Source organism: Melospiza melodia, chromosome 5 (assembly GCF_035770615.1).
Source record: "Melospiza melodia melodia isolate bMelMel2 chromosome 5, bMelMel2.pri, whole genome shotgun sequence".
NCBI classification, from domain to species: domain Eukaryota; kingdom Metazoa; phylum Chordata; class Aves; order Passeriformes; family Passerellidae; genus Melospiza; species Melospiza melodia.
The window spans coordinates 56,330,238-56,351,713 of NC_086198.1; positions in this window are offsets into that span (position 1 = coordinate 56,330,238).

Sequence of the window (21,476 nt, forward strand, 5' to 3'; positions counted from 1 at the left end):
GGGCAAGAGGCTCTAGGTATCCTGGTTTAGGCAGGGGGGTTGGGCCTGGTTAGCCCCACCAACCCCTTCCACTCTCTTTCATTCTGTGCTAGTGAATTCTCTTCAAGATGCATTTCAAAGCGCTGGCATGACAAAGTTCTGTGCAGACAGAGATCCAAATGGACATGGCATCTAAGTTCCTTAAGCAGTGTTCAAGAAGAATGTAAAACTCTGGCACAAGTGTCTCTTCCCTAACTGAATCCCTTTCATGGGAAAATTCCCAGCTCTAGAAAGATCTTCTGATACGCATGCTTAAGACTGACACTGGCTGAGCAAATTTCTCCCTATGTATATCTAAGACCAGTTAGGATCTTCACCCAAAGTGCAGTCAACATAGTCACAGAATGCCTATTGTTAAGAAGTGACAGCTTCCATCAGAATGGCAGCTATTGGTCCACAAAATGGATTAATGGATGGGAATTATCTACGTGGGTTAAAAACAAAAATAAAGAGTTGGTCTTTATTTATCAATTTCATGGCAATATTGATAAGGGAAGAAAAAGATCTAAGTCCTTGACTTTCTGGACTCGAGGAAAGATTTTAAAAATTCCTTGTAAAAATGTATGATCACAATCAGACTATTGAAACCATTTTAGTTGGGAACAAAGTTCCAAAATTGTCTAGATAGTGGCAAAGAAGCCAAGAAAATAGGAAAGAAACAAAAAGAGAGCAAAAGAGTCAGCTTCAGTGTACAAGCTCGTTCTAGAAGTAGTCTGCTGGGAAAAGGAACCCCCAGCTAAATTTCCAATGTATTCCTGCGCTTGATTCAGTAACTGGTCAATGTAAAAACCAATCCTTTTGTACAACTTCTTCCAGCAACAAAAACTCCAACAGGTTGACACTACCATCATGCCTGTTCCAGACATATTTAAAAGAGAAATGATGATTTTCTTGAAAACCTACTTACATAAAAGTTGCAAGATGGTGGAGGGATTCCCACATCCTCCTTCCTCCATCTGGCTTGAAAGTATATTTGATAAAATATGCAACAAAGCACATGATTTATAAGGGAGAGTCAAATGGATGATTTGGGAATCGATCTCTTGTTGATAGTAAACTTCATATCCACTCGGTGTGACCTTTTTAAAACAAAATGTGGAGCTGAGGCATGAATCTGCCACAACAATTGTAAAGCAAACATACACACTCCCCTTCATATGCCCCCCCCTCCATACACACCTAGGCACACACAGAGATCAGCATAGCAGATCATGAACACCTTGGAAAAGACTGAAATGCTAAATGCCTCTCTTGATGGGCAAAAGAGCTGGTGCAGTAATTCAAATGCCTGGTACAAAAATTCTGTTTAATATTTAGCTCCTATTTAAAACACAGCTTTTCATTTCATTCTATTTACAGAATATTTTCATTTCATTTGTTTCTTTAAAATTACTTAGTTCTCACCTGTTGTATGTCTAGGAATATTTTCTTCCAAAAATAGAAAAAAATAGATGATATCTTTTCAGCAGAAAACATTGGTTGATACAATTTTAAACCATCATGATATGGAAGAATTCTTCTGTCCCTCTCGAAGGTGGAAGAAGCATTTGGATCACAGATCATCTACAATGAAATACTTGACATGTTTAAGATGCTTTCAATCAATTTTGATCGTCAATTGCTTATTTGTTGTAAACAGTAATTTTTCAGTGAAGGGAAAGTGTGTGTGGTATATCTACATGATATGTTCAAAGGCAGTTCCTACTAATGGCCAGGCTGAATTCCAGTAAATAATGTCCCGAATGATATTTTGCCGCCTTCTTTGGCACTTCATGAAATCTTACCCCGATGAAGTGCTGAAACAAAGAGATTTTCTCTTAGAGAGTGTCTCATGTTGTAACCTATCCCATGGATTTTATGCTGTAATTCTTATCTCTTTTAAAATTTACTATCTTCTGTACAGTTTTCATGAAACTTTCTGTTACAGTAGTGAATAGCACAGATAAATGTCATTTTGTACAACTTTGAATTTACCCCAAGAGCTGAGAGAAAACTTGATCCTATACTTCAATCCGAGTTTCTTCTATAGTCCAACTTTGTTTCTCTACCATCAAGCTTCTCCTTTGTTGCTGCTCCAAGCCCCGTCCAAGGCGACCTTGAATACTTTCAGGGATGGGACACCCACAACTTCTCTGGGCAACCTGTTCCAGTGTTCCAGCACTCCCACAGTAAAAAAGGCCTTCCTTTCATCTAATATGTGTAGGAAATCATAAATCTAGGCATAGAAGCTTGGAGTGCAAATTTGAAATTCTTTGGATTTGAAGCACATTTTATATGAATACTGACTTACAGATGACTAAAAGATGTTGATGGGCATTTGAGCTGACAAGTTTTGAAAAAGTGCACGGAAATTAAAATTGAAACCACTAAAATTAAAAACTCCTTGCCATTTTCTTTTTCCTCTCCTATTCAAAATTGCATATGTCAGATATCAGTGCTTCATGCAAACCTCTCAGATGCTCTCAGAGAAAAAGCTTTTCTTTCAGACTAAGTTGCGGTTGACGTAGAACACTAGCAGGAGTGAAAGATTTTCTGGGCATCGGGGCAGCCCGTTCTCCTTGGATTTGTGTGCAGAATGCATTTTATCCAAACTGGAAAATAGATCCCAGCTCTGTTCTATTCATCATTCTTACTTCATCAGGCCAGAAGATTCTGTGAAAAGTAGCCTGTGGACCTTGAAGACAGCGCATGTGAACCAGATGAGAGGTGATAGAGAAGTTGAGGGAGAGAAGAAAGAGCATGAGGCTGAAACCAGAAAGTATTTCTCCACGTGATCATGGAAGATTGCAGGAGCCACTTGGTACTATCAAACCAGCCCAACTTGGCACTGGTGCCACCTTGGGTCTGGGAGCCATGTTGCATATCGTGCATTTTAAGGAGCCAGCTGGCCACACCCAGCCATATGCCCCCAAACACAAACCAATGCCCTTTTCTCTGGCAAACAAAACTCAGCTGCCCTGCTGCTGGATGGCAGATTGCAGGAACCACTTGGTACTATCAAACCAGCCCAACTTGGCACTGGTGCCACCATGGGTCTGGTCACCATCCTGCCTATTGTAGCTTTTCAGGAGCCAGCCGGTCACTCTCAGCCATAGGCCCCCAAACACAAACCTCGGCCCGTTTCCCTGGCAAACAAAAGTAAGCTGCCCCGCTTCTGGATGGCAGATTGCAGGAGCTACTTAGTACTATCAAATCAGCCCGACTTGGCACAGGTGCCACCTTGGATCTGGGAACCATCCTGTGTATCGTGGATTTTCAGGGGCCAGCCAGCCACTCTCAGCCATATGCCCCCAAAAACAAACCACGGACCTTTTCTCTGGCAAACAAAACTCAACTGCCCCTCTTCTGGATGGCAAATTTTAGGACGCACTTTGTACTACGAAAACCGCCCGACGTGGCACTGGTGCCACCTTGTGTCAGGGAACCATCCTGCATATCGAGCTTTTTAAGGAGCCAGCCGGCCAAGCCCAGCCATATACCCCCAAAAACAAACCACGGACCATTTCTCATGGAAACAAAAATCCGCTGCCCCGCGTCTGGATGGCAGATTGCAGGAGCCACTTTGCACCATCAAACCAGCCCGACTTGGCACTGGTGCCACCTTGGGTCTGGGAACAATCCTGCGTATCGTACATATTCAGGAACCAGCCGAACACTCCCAGCCACAGGCCCCCAAACACAAACAACGGCCCATTTCCCTGGCAAACAAAAGTCAGCTGCCCCGCTTCTGGATGGCAGATTGCAGGAGCCACTTGGTGTAATCAAACCAGCCCGACTTGGCACTGGTGCCACCTTGGGTCTGGGAACCATCCTGCGTATCGTGGATTCTAAGGAGCCAGCCGGCCACTCCCAGCCACAGGCCCCCAAACAAAATCAACGGCGCTGTTCCCTGGAAAACAAAACACGCCTGCCAACTTTTTGATGGAGTTTGCAGGAGCCACTTGGTACTATCAAACCAGCCCGACTTGGCACTGGTGCCACCTTGGGTCTGGGAAACATCCTGCGTATCGTGGATTCTTAGGAGCCAGCCGGCCACTCCTAGCCACAGGCCCCCAAACAAAAACCTAGGCCTATTTCTCTGGCAAACAAAAGTAAGCTGCCCCGCTTCTGGATGGCAGATTGCAGGAGACACTTGGGACTATCAAACCAGCCCAACTTGGCACTGGTGCCACCTTGGATCTGGGAACCATGCTGTGTATCGTGGATATTCAGGGGCCAGCCGGCCACTCTCAGCCATATGTCCCCAAACAGAAACCTCGGCCCGTTTCTCTGGCAAACAAAACTCAACTGCCCCTCTTCTGGATGGCAAATTGCAGGATGAACTTGATACTAAAACCGCAGGCCGACTTGGTAGTGGTGACACCTTGGACCTGGGAACCATCATGCGTATCGAGCATTTTAAGGAGCCAGCCGGCCACTCCCAGCAATATGCCCCCAAAAACAATCCACGGAATTTTTCTCTGGCAAACAAAAATCAGCTGTCCCGCTTCTGGATGGCAGATTGCAGGAGCCACTTTGCACCATCAAACCAGCCCGACTTGGCACTGGTGCCACCTTGCATCTGGGAACCATGCTGCCTAGCGTGGATTTTCAGGAGCCAGCCGGCCACTCTCAGCCATAGGCCCCCAAACAAAACCCACGGCCCGTTTCCCTGGCAAACAAAATTAAGCTGCCCCGCTTCTGGATGGCAGATTGCAGGACGCACTTGGTAGTATCAAACCAGCCCGACTTGGCACTGGTGCCACCTTGGGTCTGGGAACCATCCTGCGTATCGTGGGTTCAAAGGAGCCAGCTGGCCACTCCCAGCCACAGGCCCCCAAATACAAACAACGGCGCTTTTCCCTGGAAAACAAAACTCGCCTGCCAGCTTTTTGATGGCAGATTGCAGGAGCCACTTGGTACTATCAAATCATCCCAACTTGGCACTGGTGCCACTATGGGTCTGGGAACCATCCTGCCTATTGTAGCATTTCAGGAGCCAGCCGGTCACTCCCAGCCATAGGCCCTCAGACACAAACCTCGGACCGTTTCCCTGGCAAACAAAATTAAGCTGCCCCGCTTCTGGATGGCAGATTGCAGGAGCCACTTGGTAGTGTCAAACCAGCCCGACTTGGCACTGGTGCCACCTTGGGTCTGGGAACCATCCGGCGTATCGTGGATTCTAAGCAGCCACCCGGCCACTCTGAGCCACAGGCGCCCAAACACAAACAATGGCGCTTTTCCCTGGAAAACAAAAATCGCCTGCCAACATTTTGATGGCAGATTGCAGGAGCCACTTGGTGCTATCAAACCAGCCCAACTTGGCACTGGTGCCACCATGGGTCTGGTCACCATCCTGCCTATCGTAGCTTTTCAGGCGCCAGCCGGTCACTCCCAGCCATAGACCCCCAGACACAAACCTCGGCCCGTTTCCCTGGAAAACAAAAGTAAGCTGCCCCGATTCTGGATGGCAGATTGCAGGAGCCACTTGGTACTATCAAATCAGCCCAACTTGGCACTGGTGCCACCATGGGTCTGGTAAACATCCTGCCTATCGTAGCATTTCAGGAGCCAGACGGTCACTCCCTGCCATAGGCCCCCAGCCACAAACCTCGGCCCGTTTCCCTGGCAAACAAAAGTAAATTGCCCCGCTTTTGGATGGCAGATTGCAGGATGCATTTGGTACTATCAAACCTGCCCGACTTGGCCCTGGTGCCACCTTGGCTCTGGGAACCATGCTGCCTAACGTAGATTCTACGAGGACAGGCGGCCACTCCCAGCCACAGGCCTCTAAACAAAAACAACGGCGCTTTTCCCTGGAAAACAAAACTCGCCTGCCAAATTTTTGATGGCAGATTGCAGGAGCCACTTGGTACTATCAAACCAGCCCAACTTGGTACTGGTTCCACTTTGGGTCTGGTCACCATCCTGCCTATCGTAGCTTTTCAGGAGCCAGCCGCTCACTCCCAGCCATAGGCCCCCAGACAAATATCTCGGCCTGTTTCCCTGGCAAACAAAAGTAAGCTGCCCCGCTTCTGGATGGCAGATTGCAGGAGCCACATGGTACTATCAAACCAGGCCAACATGGCACTGGTGCCACGTTGGCTCTGGGAACCATCCTGCCTATCGTGGATTTTCAGGGGCCAGCCGGCCACTCTCAGCCATATGCCCCCAAACACATACCACGGCCCTTTGCTCTGGCAAACAAAACTCAACTGCCCCTCTTCTGGATGGCAAATTGCAGGACGCACTTGGTACTACGAAAACAGCCCGACTTGGCACTGATGCCACCTTGGGTCAGGGAACAATCCTGCGTATCGATCTTTTTAAGGAGCCAGCCGGCCACGTCCAGCCATATAACCCCAAAAAAAAACCACGGAACTTTTCTCCAGCAAACAAAAATCCGCTGCCCCGCGTCTGAATGGCAGATTTCAGGAGCTATTTAGTATTATCAAACCAGCCCGACTTGGCACTGGTGCCACCATGAGTCTGGTAACCATCCTGCCTATCGTAGCTTTTCAGTAGCCAGCCGGTCACTCCCAGCCATAGGCCCCCAGAAAAATACCTCGGCCCGTTTCCCTGGGAAACAAAAGTAAGCTGTCCCGCTTCTGGATGGCAGATTGCAGGAGCCACTTGGTACTATCAAACCAGCAAAACTTGGCACTGGTGCCACCTTGGCTCTGGGAACCATCCTGCGTATCCTGGGTTCAAAGGAGGCAGCCGGCCACTCCCAGCCACAGGCCTCTAAACAAGAACAACGGCGCTTTTCCCTGGAAAACAAAACTCGCCTGACAACTTTTTGATGGCAGATTGCAGGAGCCACTTGGTACTATCAAACCAGCCCAACTTGGCACTGGTGCCACCATGGGTCTGGTCACCATCCTGCCTATCGTAGCTTTTCAGGAGCCAGCCGCTCACTCCCAGCCATAGGCCCCCAGACAAATATCTCGGCCCGTTTCCCTGGCAAACAAAAGTAAGCAGCCCCGCTTCTGGATGGCAGATTGCAGGAGCCACATGGTACTATCAAACCAGGCCAACATGGCACTGGTGCCACCTTGGTTCTGGGAACCATCCTGCCTATCGTGGATTTTCAGGGGCCAGCCGGCCACTCTCAACCATATGCCCCCAAACATATACCACGGCCCTTTTCTCTGGCAAACAAAACTCAACTGCCCCTCTTCTGGATGGCAAATTGCAGGACGCACTTGGTACTACGAAAACAGCCCGACTTGGCACTGATGCCACCTTGGGTCAGGGAACAATCCTGCGTATCGAGTTTTTAAGGAGCCAGCCGGCCACGTCCAGCCATATACCCCCAAAAAAAAACCACGGAACTTTTCTCCAGCAAACAATAATCCGCTGCCGCGCGTCTGAATGGCAGATTGCAGGAGCTATTTAGTATTATCAAACCAGCCCGACTTGGCACTGGTGCCACCATGAGTCTGGTAACCATCCTGCCTATCGTAGCTTTTCAGTAGCCAGCCGGTCACTCCCAGCCATAGGCCCCCAGACAAATACCTCGGCCCGTTTCCCTGGGAAACAAAAGTAAGCTGTCCCGCTTCTGGATGGCAGATTGCAGGAGCCACTTGGTACTATCAAACCAGCCCAACTTGGCACTGACGCCACCTTGGCTCTGGGAACCATCCTGCGTATCCTGGGTTCAAAGGAGGCAGCCGGCCACTCCCAGCCACAGGCCTCCAAACACAAACAACGGCGCTTTTCCCTGGAAAACAAAACTGGCCTGCCAACTTTTTGATGGCACATTGCAGGAGCCACTTGGTACTATCAAACCAGCCCAACTTGGCGCTGGTGCCACCATGGGTCTGGTCACCATCCTGCCTATCGTAGCTTTTCAGGCGCCAGCCGGTCACTCCCAGCCATAGGCCCCCAGTCACAAACCTCGGCCCGTTTCCCTGGCAAACAAAAGTAAGCTACCCCGCTTCTGGATGGCAGATTGCAGGAGCCACTTTGTACCATCAAACCAGCCCGACTTGGCACTGGTGCCACCTCTGGTCTGGGAACCATCCTGCGTATCGTGGATTCTAAGGAGCTAGCTGGCCACTCCCAGCCACAGGCCCCCAAACACAAACAACGGCGCTTTTCCCTGGAAAACAAAACTCACCTGCCAACTTTTTGATGGCAGATTGCAGGAGCCACTTGGTACTATCAAACCAGCCCAACTTGGCACTGGTGCCACCATGGGTCTGGGAACCATCCTGCCTATTGTAGCATTTCAGGAGCCAGCCGGTCACTCCCAGCCATAGGCCCCCAGACACAAAGCTCTGCCCGTTTCCCTGGCAAACAAAAGTAAGCTGCCCCGCTTCTGGATGGCAGATTGCAGGAGTCACTTTGCACCATCAAACCAGCCCGACTTGGCACTGGTGCCACCTCTGGTCTGGGACCCATCCTGCGTATCGTGGATTCTAAGGAGACAGCTGGCCACTCCCAGCCACAGGCCCCCAAACAAAAACAACGGCGCTTTTCCCTGGAAAACAAAACTCGCTTGCAAACTTTTTGATGGCAGATTGCAGGAGCCACTTGGTACTATCAAACCACCCCAACCTGGCAACAAGTGGTTCCTGCAATCTGACATCCAGAAGCGGGGCAGCTTACTTTTGTTTGCCAGGGAAACGGACCGTTGTTTGTGTTTGGAGGCGTATGGCTGGGAGTGGCCGACTGGCTCCTTAAAATCCACGATACGCAGCATGGTTTCCAGACCAGAGGTGGCACCAGTGCCAAGTCGGGCTGGTTTGATAGTACCAAGTGGCTCCTGCAATCTGCCATCCAGAAGCGGGGCAGCTTACTTTTGTTTGCCAGGGAAACGGGCCGAGGTTTGTGACTGGGGACCTATGGCTGGGAGTGACCGGCTGGCTCCTGAAAAGTTACGATAGGCAGGATGGTGACCAGACCCATGGTGGCACCAGTGCCAAGTTGGGCTGGTTTGATAGTACCAAGTGGCTCCTGTAATCTGCCATCAAATAGTTGGTAGGCGAGTTTTGTTTTCCAGGGAAAAGCGCCGTTGTTTGTGTTAAGGGGCCTGTGGTAGGGAGTGGCCGGCTGGCTAATTAGAATCCATGATACGCAGGATGGTTCCCAGACCAGAGGTGGGACCAGTGCCAAGACGGGCCAGTTTGATGGTGCAAAGTGGCTCCTGCAATCTGCCATCCAGAAGCGGGGTAGCTTACTTTTGTTTGCCAGGGAAACGGGCCGAGCTTTTTGTCTGGGGGCGTATGGCTGGGAGTGACCGGCTGGCTCCTGAAAAGCTACGATAGGCAGGATGGTGACCAGACCCATGGTGGCACCAGTGCCAAGTTGGGCTGATTTGATAAAACCAAGTGGCTCCTGCAATCTGCCATCAAAAAGTTGGCAGGAGAGTTTTGTTTTCCAGGGAAAAGCGCCGTTGTTTGTGTTTGGGGGCCTGTGGCTGAGAGTGGCCGGCTGGCTCCTTAGAATCCACGATACGCAGGATGGTTCCCAGACCCAAGGTGGCACCAGTGCCAAGTTGTCTGGTTTGATAGTACCAAGTCGTTCCTGCAATCTGCCATGCAGAAGCGGGGCAGCTTACTTTTGTTTGCCAGGGAAACGGGCCGAGCTTTGTGTCTGGGGGCCTATGGCTGCGAGTGACTGGCTGGCTCCTGAAAAACTACGATAGGCAGGATGGTGACCAGACCCATGGTGGCACCAGTGCCAAGTTGGGCTGGAATGATAGTACCAAGTGGCTCCTGCAATCTGCCATCAAAAATTTGGCAGGCGAGTTTTGATTTCCAGGGAAAAGCGCCGTTGTTTGTGTTTGGGGGCCTGTGGCTGGGAGTGGCCGGCTTGCTAATTGGAATCCACGATACGCAGGATGGTTCCCAGACCTGACGTGGCACCAGTGCCAAGTCGGGCTAGTTTGATGCTGCAAAGTGGCTCCTGCAATCTGCCATGCAGAAGCGGGGTAGCTTACTTTTGTTTGCCAGGGAAAATGGCCGAGGTTTTTGTCTGGGGCCTATGGCTGGGAGTGACCGGCTGGCTCCTGAAAAGCTACGATAGGCAGGATGGTGACCAGACCCATGGTGGCACCAGTGCCAAGTTGGGCTGATTTGATAGTAGCAAGTGGCTCCTGCAATCTGCCATCAAAAAGTTGGCAGGCGAGTTTTGTTTTCCAGGGAAAAGCGCCGTTGTTTGTGTTTGGGGGCCTGTAGCTGGGAGTGACCGGCTGGCTCCTTAGAATCCACGATACGCAGGATGGTTCCCAGACCAGAGGTGGCACCAGTGCCAAGTCGGGCTGGTTTGATAGTACCAAGTGGCTCCTGCAATCTGCAATCCAGAAGCGGGGTAGCTTACTTTTGTATGCCAGGGAAAGGGGCCGAGGTTTTTGTCTGGGGGCCTATAGCTGGGAGTGACCGGCTGGCTCCTGAAAAGCTACGATAGGCAGGATGGTGACCAGACCCATGGTGGCACCACTGCCAAGTTGGGCTGATTTGATAGTACCAAGTGGCTCCTGCAATCTGCCATCAAAATGTTGGCAGGTGAGTTTTGTTTTCCAGGGAAAAGCGCCGTTGATTTTGTTTGGGGGCCTGTGGCTGGGAGTGACCGGCTGGCTCCTTAGAATCCACGATACGCAGGATGGTTCCCAGACCCAAGGTGGCACCAGTGCCAAGTTGGGCTGGTTTGATAGTACCAAGTGGCTCCTGCAATCTGCCATCAAAAAGTTGGCAGGCGAGTTTCGTTTTCCAGGGAAAAGCGCCGTTGTTTGTGTTTGGGGGCCTGTGGGTGGGAGTGGCCGGCTGGCTCCTTAGAATCCACGATACGCAGGATGGTTCCCAGACCAGAGGTGGCACCAGTGCCAAGTCGGGCTGGTTTGATAGTACCAAGTGCGTCCTGCAATCTGCCATGCAGAAGCGGGGCAGCTTACTTTTGTTTGCCAGGGAAATGGGCCGTTGTTTGTGTTGGGGGGCCTGTGGCTGGGAGTTGCCGACTGGCTCCTTAGAATCCACGATACGCGGGATGGTTCCCAGACCAGAGGTGGCACCAGTGCCTAGTCGGGCTGGTTTGATAGTACCAAGTGGCTCCTGCAATCTGCCATCCAGAAGCGGGGCAGCTTACTTTTGTTTTCCAGGGAAAAGCGCCGTTGTTTGTGTTTGGGGGCCTGTGGGTGGGAGTGGCCGGCTGGCTCCTGAAAAGTTACGATAGGCAGGATGGTGACCAGACCCATGGTGGCACCAGTGCCAAGTCGGGCTGGTTTGATAGTACCAAGTGGCTCCTGCAATCTGCCATCAAAAAGTTGGCAGGCGTGTTTTGTTTTCCAGGGAATAGCGCCGTTGTTTGTGTTTGGGGGCCTGTGGCTGGGAGTGGCCGGCTGGCTCCTTAGAATCCACGATACGCAGCATGGTATCCAGACCCAAGGTGGCACCAGTGCCAAGTTGGGCTGGTTTGATAATACCAAGTGGTTCCTGCAAACTCCATCAAAAAGTTGGCAGGCGTGTTTTGTTTTCCAGGGAACAGCGCCGTTGATTTTGTTTGGGGGCCTCTGGCTGGGAGTGGCCGGCTGGCTCCTTAGAATCCACGATACGCAGGATGGTTCCCAGACCCAAGGTGGCACCAGTGCCAAGTCGGGCTGGTTTGATTACACCAAGTGGCTCCTGCAATCTGCCATCCAGAAGTGAGGCAGCTAAGTTTTGTTTGCGAGAAAAAAGGGCCGTGGTTTTTGTTGGGGGCCTGTGGCTGGGAGTAGCCGGCTGGCTCCTTAAAATCCACGATAGGCAGGATGGTTCCCAGACCCAAGGTGGCACCAGTGCCAAGTCGGGCTGGTTTGATAGTACCAAGTGGCTCCTGCAAGCTGCCATCCAGAAGCGGGGAAGCTGAGTTTTGTTTGCCAGAGAAAAAGGCTGTGGTTTTTGTTTGGGGGCCTGTGGCTGGCAGTGGCCGTCTGGCTCCTGAAAATCCACGATACGCAGCATGGTTCCCAGACCCAAGGTGGCACCAGTACAAAGTGGGGCTCGTTTGACAGTGTCAAGTGCCTCCTGCAATCTCCCATCCAGAAGCGGGGCAGCTGAGTTTTTTTTGCCAGGGAAACGGACCTTTGTTTTTGATTGGGGTCTGTGGCCGAGAGTGGTCGGCTGTCTCCTGACAATCCACAATACGCAGGATGGTTCCCAGACCAAAGGTGGCACCAGTGCCAAGTCGGGCTGGTTTGATAGTACCAAGTGCCTCCTGCAATCTGCCATCCAGAAGCGGGGCAGCTGAGTTTTGTTTGCCAGAGAAAAGGGCCGTGGGTTGTGTTTGGGGGCATATGGCTGGGAGTGGCCACCTGGCTCCTTAAAATGCACGATACGCCGCATGGTAACCAGACGCAAGGTGGCACCAGTGCCCAGTCGGGCTGTTTTTGTAGTACCCAGTGGCTCCTGCAATTTGCCATCCAGAAGCGGGGCAGCTAAATTTTGTTTGCTAGAGAAAAGGGCTGTGGTTTGTGTTTGGGGGCCTATGGCCGAGAGTGGTAGGCTGGCCCCTGAAAATCAACGATAGGCAGGATGGTTCCCAGATCCAAGGTGGCACCAGTGCCAAGTAAGGCTGGTTGTATGGTTCAAAGTGACTCCTGCAATCTGCCATCCAGAAGCGGGACAGCTGAGTTTTTTTTGCCAGAGAAAAGGTCCGTGGTTTCTTTTTGGGGCATACGGCTGGGAATTGCCGGCTGGCTCCTTAAAATGCTCGATACGCAGGATGGTTCCCAGAGCCAAGGTGGCACCACTGCCAAGTCGGGCTCTTTTTGTAGTACCAAGTGCGTCCTGCAATTTGCCATCCAGAAGAGGGGCAGTTGAGTTTTGTTTGCCAGAGAAAAGGGCCGAGGTTTGTGTTTGGGAGCATATGGCTGGGAATGACCGGCTGGCCCCTGAAAATCCACGATACGCCGGATGGTTCCCAGATCCAAGGTGGTACCATTACCAAGTCGGGCTGGTTTGATAGTCCCAAGTGGCTCCTGCAATCTGCCATCCAGAAGCGGGGCAGCTGAGTTTTGTTTGCCAGGGAAATGGGCCGTTGTTTGTGTTTGGGGGCCTGTGGCTGGGAGTGTTCGGCTGGTTCCTGAATATGTACGATACGCAGGATTGTTCCCAGATCCAAGGTGGCACCTGTGCCAAGTCGGGCTGATTTGATAGTACTAAGTAGCTCCTGCAATCTGCCATCCAGAAGCGGGGCAGCTTACTTTTGTTTGCCAGGGAAACGGGCCGAGGTTTCTGTTTGGGGGCCTATGGCTGGGAGTGACTGGCTGGCTCCTGAAAAGCTACAATAGGCAGGATGGTTCCCAGAGCCAAGGTGGCACCAGTGCCAAGTTGGGCTGGTTTGATAGTACCAAGTGGCTCCTGCAATCTGCCATCCAGAAGCAGGGCAGCTGAGTTTTGTTTGCCAGAGAAAAGGGCTTGGTTTGTGTTTGGGGGCATATGGCTGGGTGTGGCCAGCTGGCTCCTTAAAATGCACGATATGCAACATGGCTCCCAGACCCATAGTGGCACCAGTGCCAAGTCGGGCTGGTTTGATAGTACCAAGTGGCTCCTGCAATCTTCCATGATCACGTGGAGAAATACTTTCTGGTTTCAGCCATATGCTCTTTCTTCTCTCCCTCAACTTCTCTATCACCTCTCATCTGGTTCACATGCGCTGTCTTCAAGGTCCGCAGGCTACTTTTCACAGAATCTTCTGGCCTGATGAAGTAAGAATGATGAATAGAACAGAGCTGGGATCTATTTTCCAGTTTGGATAAAATGCATTCTGCACACAAATCCAAGGAGAACGGGCTGCCCCGATGCCCAGAAAATCTTTCACTCCTGCTAGTGTTCTACGTCAACCGCAACTTAGTCTGAAAGAAAAGCTTTTTCTCTGAGAGCATCTGAGAGGTTTGCATGAAGCACTGATATCTGACATATGCAATTTTGAATAGGAGAGGAAAAAGAAAATGGCAAGGAGTTTTTAATTTTAGTGGTTTCAATTTTAATTTCCGTGCACTTTTTCAAAACTTGTCAGCTCAAATGCCCATCAACATCTTTTAGTCATCTGTAAGTCAGTATTCATATAAAATGTGCTTCAAATCCAAAGAATTTCAAATTTGCACTCCAAGCTTCTATGCCTAGATTTATGATTTCCTACACATATTAGATGAAAGGAAGGCCTTTTTTACTGTGGGAGTGCTGGAACACTGGAACAGGTTGCCCAGAGAAGTTGTGGGTGTCCCATCCCTGAAAGTATTCAAGGTCACCTTGGACGGGGCTTGGAGCAGCAACAAAGGAGAAGCTTGATGGTAGAGAAACAAAGTTGGACTATAGAAGAAACTCGGATTGAAGTATAGGATCAAGTTTTCTCTCAGCTCTTGGGGTAAATTCAAAGTTGTACAAAATGACATTTATCTGTGCTATTCACTACTGTAACAGAAAGTTTCATGAAAACTGTACAGAAGATAGTAAATTTTAAAAGAGATAAGAATTACAGCATAAAATCCATGGGATAGGTTACAACATGAGACACTCTCTAAGAGAAAATCTCTGTGTTTCAGCACTTCATCGGGGTAAGATTTCATGAAGTGCCAAAGAAGGCGGCAAAATATCATTCGGGACATTATTTACTGGAATTCAGCCTGGCCATTAGTAGGAACTGCCTTTGAACATATCATGTAGATATACCACACACGCTTTCCCTTCACTGAAAAATTACTGTTTACAACAAATAAGCAATTGACGATCAAAATTGATTGAAAGCATCTTAAACATGTCAAGTATTTCATTGTAGATGATCTGTGATCCAAATGCTTCTTCCACCTTCGAGAGGGACAGAAGAATTCTTCCATATCATGATGGTTTAAAATTGTATCAACCAATGTTTTCTGCTGAAAAGATATCATCTATTTTTTTCTATTTTTGGAAGAAAATATTCCTAGACATACAACAGGTGAGAACTAAGTAATTTTAAAGAAACAAATGAAATGAAAATATTCTGTAAATAGAATGAAATGAAAAGCTGTGTTTTAAATAGGAGCTAAATATTAAACAGAATTTTTGTACCAGGCATTTGAATTACTGCACCAGCTCTTTTGCCCATCAAGAGAGGCATTTAGCATTTCAGTCTTTTCCAAGGTGTTCATGATCTGCTATGCTGATCTCTGTGTGTGCCTAGGTGTGTGTGGAGGGGGGGGCATATGAAGGGGAGTGTGTATGTTTGCTTTACAATTGTTGTGGCAGATTCATGCCTCAGCTCCACATTTTGTTTTAAAAAGGTCACACCGAGTGGATATGAAGTTTACTATCAACAAGAGATCGATTCCCAAATCATCCATTTGACTCTCCCTTATAAATCATGTGCTTTGTTGCATATTTTATCAAATATACTTTCAAGCCAGATGGAGGAAGGAGGATGTGGGAATCCCTCCACCATCTTGCAACTTTTATGTAAGTAGGTTTTCAAGAAAATCATCATTTCTCTTTTAAATATGTCTGGAACAGGCATGATGGTAGTGTCAACCTGTTGGAGTTTTTGTTGCTGGAAGAAGTTGTACAAAAGGATTGGTTTTTACATTGACCAGTTACTGAATCAAGCGCAGGAATACATTGGAAATTTAGCTGGGGGTTCCTTTTCCCAGCAGACTACTTCTAGAACGAGCTTGTACACTGAAGCTGACTCTTTTGCTCTCTTTTTGTTTCTTTCCTATTTTCTTGGCTTCTTTGCCACTATCTAGACAATTTTGGAACTTTGTTCCCAACTAAAATGGTTTCAATAGTCTGATTGTGATCATACATTTTTACAAGGAATTTTTAAAATCTTTCCTCGAGTCCAGAAAGTCAAGGACTTAGATCTTTTTCTTCCCTTATCAATATTGCCATGAAATTGATAAATAAAGACCAACTCTTTATTTTTGTTTTTAACCCACGTAGATAATTCCCATCCATTAATCCATTTTGTGGACCAATAGCTGCCATTCTGATGGAAGCTGTCACTTCTTAACAATAGGCATTCTGTGACTATGTTGACTGCACTTTGGGTGAAGATCCTAACTGGTCTTAGATATACATAGGGAGAAATTTGCTCAGCCAGTGTCAGTCTTAAGCATGCGTATCAGAAGATCTTTCTAGAGCTGGGAATTTTCCCATGAAAGGGATTCAGTTAGGGAAGAGACACTTGTGCCAGAGTTTTACATTCTTCTTGAACACTGCTTAAGGAACTTAGATGCCATGTCCATTTGGATCTCTGTCTGCACAGAACTTTGTCATGCCAGCGCTTTGAAATGCATCTTGAAGAGAATTCACTAGCACAGAATGAAAGAGAGTGGAAGGGGTTGGTGGGGCTAACCAGGCCCAACCCCCCTGCCTAAACCAGGATACCTAGAGCCTCTTGCCCAGGATTCTATCTGGGTGTACTTTTAATGTCTTCAAAGATCCAGGCTCCACAATCTTTCTGGGCAGTCTGTGCCGTGGTTCAGTCACCCTGACAGTAAAGAAACATTTACTGATGTTCAAAGGCAATCTCCTGTATTTCAGTGTGTGCCCACTGCCTCTTGTCTTTTCCCTCAGCATCACTGAAAAGACACTGATTCCCTCCCCTTTGCACTATTGCTTCCATATGTATGTGTGATGCCATGTAGAGGTATGTCAAAAACCTCCCTGAAGCCCAGGCAGATAATATTCCCTTCATCTACCAGTCAAGTTGATTCATCAGAGGAGTTTAAAGTGATGTTCAGCATGAAATTCCCCTGAAAAATATTGCTAACTACATTATTTGGTCATCTGTCATGTGCCTGGCAAGGATTTCCAGGAAGAGCTGCTTCATCAACTTCCTGGGGATAAAAAAGAGGCTGGCTGGTTTGTACTATGGCGAGTCCTCTTAATTGCCTTTTTTGAAGATGGGTGTCATTTGCTAACATCCACTCTTTAGCCTCTCTTGTCGTCTACATCTTAGCAAAACGCTTTTCCACTATGTCTGGCTAGGAAAAACTGTGCCAGCACAGAAAACATCTCCCATCGTGTTCTAGAAGTTGCACGGATGTCTGCCAAGTGTTTGGCAGGAAGAAAAGAAAAGTTGTCCAAAACAGTTTCCAATCGAATGTTCATGTGATTGGAAAAGTCAGGAGAGTGCAAAGGTACTGTTTTCTATCAGTTGGCAAGGTGCGCACACAATCCCAGTGTTGTACGGCTTGCTTCTTCACCTTCCCGAAGCTGCCGCTCTCGCCGGCTGCCGGAGCCCAAGAAGCGGCTTCTTCGCGCAAAGACGATTGTGCCGCTCACAGTGCTCTCCTTAGCGCGGCTTCTGCCGAAAGACGCCCGGCAGCGGCTCTTACCTCCGGAGAGCATCCTACCTTCGTCTTTAGCTCCTCTTCTCATCTACACCTCGGCAAAAAGCTTTTCCACTATGTCTGGCTAGGAAAAACTGTGCCAGCACAGAAAACATCTCCCATCGTGTTCTAGAAGTTGCACGGATGTCTGCCAAGTGTTTGGCAGGAAGAAAAGAAAAGTTGTCCAAAACAGCTTCCAATCGAATGTTCCTGTGATTGGAAAAGTCAGGAGAGTGCAAAGGTACTGTTTTCTATCAGTTGGCAAGGTGCGCACACAATCCCAGTGTTGTACAGCTTGCTTCTTCACCTTCCCGAAGCTGCCGCTCTCGCCGGCTGCCGGAGCCCAAGAAGCGGCTTCTTCGCGCAAAGACGATTGTGCCGCTCACAGTGCTCTCCTTAGCGCGGCTTCTGCCGAAAGACGCCCGGCAGCGGCTCTTACCTCCGGAGAGCATCCTACCTTCGTCTTTAGCTCCTCTTCTCATCTACACCTCGGCAAAACGCTTTTCCACTATGTCTGGCTAGGAAAAACTGTGCCAGCACAGAAAACATCTCCCATCGTGTTCTAGAAGTTGCACGGATGTCTGCCAAGTGTTTGGCAGGAAGAAAAGAAAAGTTGTCCAAAACAGCTTCCAATCGAATGTTCCTGTGATTGGAAAAGTCAGGAGAGTGCAAAGGTACTGTTTTCTATCAGTTGGCAAGGTGCGCACACAATCCCAGTGTTGTACAGCTTGCTTCTTCACCTTCCCGAAGCTGCCGCTCTCGCCGGCTGCCGGAGCCCAAGAAGCGGCTTCTTCGCGCAAAGACGATTGTGCCGCTCACAGGGCTCTCCTTAGCGCGGCTTCTGCCGAAAGACGCCCGGCAGCGGCTCTTACCTCCGGAGACCATCCTACCTTCGTCTTTAGCTCCACTTCTCATCTACACCTCGGCAAAAAGCTTTTCCACTATGTCTGGCTAGGAAAAACTGTGCCAGCACAGAAAACATCTCCCATCGTGTTCTAGAAGTTGCACGGATGTCTGCCAAGTGTTTGGCAGGAAGAAAAGAAAAGTTGTCCAAAACAGCTTCCAATCGAATGTTCCTGTGATTGGAAAAGTCAGGAGAGTGCAAAGGTACTGTTTTCTATCAGTTGGCAAGGTGCGCACACAATCCCAGTGTTGTACGGCTTGCTTCTTCACCTTCCCGAAGCTGCCGCTCTCGCCGGCTGCCGGAGCCCAAGAAGCGGCTTCTTCGCGCAAAGACGATTGTGCCGCTCACAGTGCTCTCCTTAGCGCGGCTTCTGCCGAAAGACGCCCGGCAGCGGCTCTTACCTCCGGAGAGCATCCTACCTTCGTCTTTCGCGTCTTTTGTAGTCTACATCTTAGCAAAACGCTTTTCCACTATGTCTGGCTAGGAAAAACTGTGCCAGCACAGAAAACATCTCCCATCGTGTTCTAGAAGTTGCACGGATGTCTGCCAAGTGTTTGGCAGGAAGAAAAGAAAAGTTGTCCAAAACAGCTTCCAATCGAATGTTCCTGTGATTGGAAAAGTCAGGAGAGTGCAAAGGTACTGTTTTCTATCAGTTGGCAAGGTGCGCACACAATCCCAGTGTTGTACAGCTTGCTTCTTCACCTTCCCGAAGCTGCCGCTCTCGCCGGCTGCCGGAGCCCAAGAAGCGGCTTCTTCGCGCAAAGACGATTGTGCCGCTCACAGTGCTCTCCTTAGCGCGGCTTCTGCCGAAAGACGCCCGGCAGCGGCTCTTACCTCCGGAGAGCATCCTACCTTCGTCTTTAGCTCCTCTTCTCATCTACACCTCGGCAAAACGCTTTTCCACTATGTCTGGCTAGGAAAAACTGTGCCAGCACAGAAAACATCTCCCATCGTGTTCTAGAAGTTGCACGGATGTCTGCCAAGTGTTTGGCAGGAAGAAAAGAAAAGTTGTCCAAAACAGCTTCCAATCGAATGTTCCTGTGATTGGAAAAGTCAGGAGAGTGCAAAGGTACTGTTTTCTATCAGTTGGCAAGGTGCGCACACAATCCCAGTGTTGTACAGCTTGCTTCTTCACCTTCCCGAAGCTGCCGCTCTCGCCGGCTGCCTGAGCCCAAGAAGCGGCTTCTTCGCGCAAAGACGGTTGTGCCGCTCACAGTGCTCTCCTTAGCGCGGCTTCTGCCGAAAGACGCCCGGCAGCGGCTCTTACCTCCGGAGAGCATCCTACCTTCGTCTTTCGCGTCTTTTGTAGTCTACATCTTAGCAAAACGCTTTTCCACTATGTCTGGCTAGGAAAAACTGTGCCAGCACAGAAAACATCTCCCATCGTGTTCTAGAAGTTGCACGGATGTCTGCCAAGTGTTTGGCAGGAAGAAAAGAAAAGTTGTCCAAAACAGCTTCCAATCGACTGTTCCTACGATTGGAAAAGTCAGGAGAGTGCAAAGGTACTGTTTTCTATCAGTTGGCAAGGTGCGCACACAATCCCAGTGTTGTACAGCTTGCTTCTTCACCTTCCCGAAGCTGCCGCTCTCGCCGGCTGCCGGAGCCCAAGAAGCGGCTTCTTCGCGCAAAGACGATTGTGCCGCTCACAGTGCTCTCCTTAGCGCGGCTTCTGCCGAAAGACGCCCGGCAGCGGCTCTTACCTCCGGAGAGCATCCTACCTTCGTCTTTCGCGTCTTTTGTAGTCTACATCTTAGCAAAACGCTTTTCCACTATGTCTGGCTAGGAAAAACTGTGCCAGCACAGAAAACATCTCCCATCGTGTTCTAGAAGTTGCACGGATGTCTGCCAAGTGTTTGGCAGGAAGAAAAGAAAAGTTGTCCAAAACAGCTTCCAATCGAATGTTCCTGTGATTGGAAAAGTCAGGAGAGTGCAAAGGTACTGTTTTCTATCAGTTGGCAAGGTGCGCACACAATCCCAGTGTTGTACAGCTTGCTTCTTCACCTTCCCGAAGCTGCCACTCTCAGGAGGTAAGAGCCGCTGCCGGGCGTCTTTCGGCAGAAGCCGCGCTAAGGGGAGTACTGTGAGCGGCACAATCGTCTTTGCGCGAAGAAGCCGCTTCTTGGGCTCCGGCAGCCGGCGAGAGCGGCAGCTTCGGGAAGGTGAAGAAGCAAGCTGTACAACACTGGGATTGTGTGCGCACCTTGCCAACTGATAGAAAACAGTACCTTTGCACTCTCCTGACTTTTCCAATCGTAGGAACAGTCGATTGGAAGCTGTTTTGGACAACTTTTCTTTTCTTCCTGCCAAACACTTGGCAGACATCCGTGCAACTTCTAGAACACGATGGGAGATGTTTTCTGTGCTGGCACAGTTTTTCCTAGCCAGACATAGTGGAAAAGCGTTTTGCCGAGGTGTAGATGAGAAGAGGAGCTAAAGAGGAAGGTAGGATGCTCTCCGGAGGTAAGAGCCGCTGCCGGGCGTCTTTCGGCAGAAGCCGCGCTAAGGAGAGCACTGTGAGCGGCACAATCGTCTTTGCGCGAAGAAGCCGCTTCTTGGGCTCCGGCAGCCGGCGAGAGCGGCAGCTTCGGGAAGGTGAAGAAGCAAGCTGTACAACACTGGGATTGTGTGCGCACCTTGCCAACTGATAGAAAACAGTACCTTTGCACTCTCCTGACTTTTCCAATCACAGGAACATTCGATTGGAAGCTGTTTTGGACAACTTTTCTTTTCTTCCTGCCAAACACTTGGCAGACATCCGTGCAACTTCTAGAACACGATGGGAGATGTTTTCTGTGCTGGCACAGTTTTTCCTAGCCAGACATAGTGGAAAAGCTTTTTGCCGAGGTGTAGATGAGAAGAGGAGCTAAAGAGTGGATGTTAGCAAATGACACCCATCTTCAAAAAAGGCAATTAAGAGGACTCGCCATAGTACAAACCAGCCAGCCTCTTTTTTATCCCCAGGAAGTTGATGAAGCAGCTCTTCCTGGAAATCCTTGCCAGGCACATGACAGATGACCAAATAATGTAGTTAGCATGATTTTTCAGGGGAATTTCATGCTGAACATCACTTTAAACTCCTCTGATGAATCAACTTGACTGGTAGATGAAGGGAATATTATCTGCCTGGGCTTCAGGGAGGTTTTTGACATACCTCTACATGGCATCACACATACATATGGAAGCAATAGTGCAAAGGGGAGGGAATCAGTGTCTTTTCAGTGATGCTGAGGGAAAAGACAAGAGGCAGTGGGCACACACTGAAAT